We start from the raw sequence: 2,500 nt of genomic DNA, 5'->3' as shown, positions 1-2,500 counted from the left end.
TTGTTGTTATTATTATTACTATTATTTATAATCATTGTTATTATTATCATTATTGTTATTATCTATAATTATTATTACTATTACTATCAGTAGTAGTATTATTGTATCACCATCACGATTATGATTATCATCATTATTATCATCATTATTATCTTACTTTTATTCTTGTTTTACATTTCTTATTTATCATTCCATTTATCTATCATTTTTTCTCACGAAGAACCAAACTTGAAACATCGAAAATTGCAAGAGGAAACAGGGGAAAGGCAACCCGAGACAAGACAATGGGAATCAATGTTTCCAGTACCATGACAGCTCCAGGCTCGATGGTGGGGCACCCACGTCACGTGACTGGCGCGCCAGTCTTGTGCTCCAGGGTACTCCAATGGACGTGTCTCTCTCTCTCTCTCTCTCTCTCTCTCTCTCTCTCTCTCTCTCTCTCTCTCTCTCTCTCTCTCTCTCTCTCTCTCTCTCTCTCTCTCTCTCTCTCTCTGTCTTAACCCATTCAACTCCGATGACAAGATGTCTTGTCATTTGGTCAAATAAAACAAAAAATCATAAAACACCAAAATGTTTGATCAAACACCAGAAAAATATGACGTCAATCCTCGCCTCGCTCGCAGCGAAGCGAGGACTGACGTCATATTTTTCTGGTGTTTTTAAAAACATTTTGTTTTTTTTGTTTTTTTGTTTTTATTTGACCAAATGGACAAGACATCTTGTCATCGGAGTTGAATGGGTTAATCCTCTCTCACATCTTTTTCTTCTTTTTTATCCTCTCTCTCTCTCTCTCTCTCCCTCGCTTTGTCTCCCCCCCTCTCTCTCTCTCCCTTTCTCGTTCTCTCTCTCTCTCTCTGTTTTTTCACTTGTTCTCTGTCTTAATCCTCTCTTCTTCCCATCTTTTTCTTCCTTTTTATCCCCTGTCTCTCTCTCTCTCTCTTTCTCTCTCTTTCTCCCCCCCCTCTCTCTCTCTCTCTCTTTCTCTCTCTCTCTCTGTAGACATCTTGTCAAGGCCTGACACTCACCCATACTTTATTCTCCTCCAGTCTACAGATGGTTTTATTAATTCCTTAGGCCGACGTTGGGTCGCCTTCCCGCCCCCTTGACTGAATAAAATCGTCTGTCGCCCTTAGCCGGAACAAAATATATCAAGTGTTTCACAACGGTCCGGTATGCAACCACCGTTTTACCGGACAACCGGATGGTACAGGAATTTCCGGAATGGAAATAGTCCGGTTTGACCTCCTTATCGTACCGGCGTCGGCACTATAGCCGGTGTGTAGAATTAGGGAACTTGCTTGTAGTATCCTTATCCCCCCAAGGGATTATTAACAAGTGTCGTCAAACTTTAGAACCTGAGGGTATAGACTTCCAAGAAGCGGCAGTTGATTTTGTTTGGTGGACCTAGGACAGAACGTAGAGGTGATGGGTCGGGACCCTTTTATGTTTTTTTTTTTTTGGGGGGGGTAGGGGGTAGGTGCTTCCTTGAGATCCAATCTGTCACCTTTGCCCTAAGTGTATGGACAGCCAGGGTAATTGGTAATCACTGGGAGAGCTGCTACCTTCGAACCTGGGTCAGTTTAGTGACAAACGAGAATGAGACCAATGCACCATAGCAAGAGGCCAAGATCAAATCACGCTGGCAGCCTCGACTCCACCTCCCTAGTGACGTAGACTCCAAAGCCTCGCTGTGATTGGTTACGAGCACAGCGGTAACCAGTCGCGGTGCGGTTTTGCTCCTACGTCATCAGGAGTGGGCGGAGTCCGAACTGACTGACTAATTTGATCTTTTTACCAAACTCGCTGGCAACGTGGTGTGTTGTTTTTTATGTTTAAAACTAATCAAAGACAACGTTATCTAGATTTTTAGTAGATTGTTTATCTTAGTTTTCTGCTCGTTTTTCATCTTCTCACGTAACTCTATTATCAGCTGAATAAAATCGTCTGGCGCATATGCAAAATAAAAATATATTTAAAGATTCATAATGGTTAGCTATATGTTATATATTTAGTGGCGGATTCAGGATCAAAATTTGGGGGGTGCTAATCTGAATTGTGTAAATATTGATGATGTTTTGGGGGGTGGGGTTGACCTGGATTTTGTAAACCTAGATGGCGCTTTTAAACAGATGTATCCTGTAGCATGAATGCGATAATTTTGATTATAAATTGAAGTGTAAGTTCTCGCCTGATTTAGTTTCTTTCAAAATATTGGACAAAAGTAATACTTGATCTTACACTTTTAAAGATTTACTCTCAACAATGAGTTGAATATTATTTCAATTATTCTCACTGGAGTGTTTTTATTAAATGGTGGAACAAAAAAATCTGCCACAGTATTCCTCGACCTTTGCAATGAGGTAATGAAAGAACAAATTTGGGGGACGGGGGAGGCTTCAGCCCCCTCAGCCCCCTGGATCCGCCACTGTATATACATTATATATTCTAAAAAAAAAACAAGTAATAACTCTAGGCCAAATATAGACAAATCTCACAATAT

The 2,500-nt window shown here is 40.7% G+C and overlaps 1 protein-coding gene across 5 annotated transcripts in view; it reads right to left on the bottom strand.

Annotated features, from left to right (window-relative positions):
• LOC143024827 (uncharacterized) overlaps positions 1 to 2,500 on the bottom strand; it is an 869,652-nt gene that overhangs the window by 62,611 nt on the left and 804,541 nt on the right. The window lies entirely within an intron of this gene.

Source organism: Oratosquilla oratoria, chromosome 4 (genome assembly GCF_046742065.1).
Source record: "Oratosquilla oratoria isolate Oo_2021 chromosome 4, ASM4674206v1, whole genome shotgun sequence".
NCBI lineage: Eukaryota > Metazoa > Arthropoda > Malacostraca > Stomatopoda > Squillidae > Oratosquilla > Oratosquilla oratoria.
This window is presented reverse-complemented; position numbering and strand designations above follow the sequence as displayed.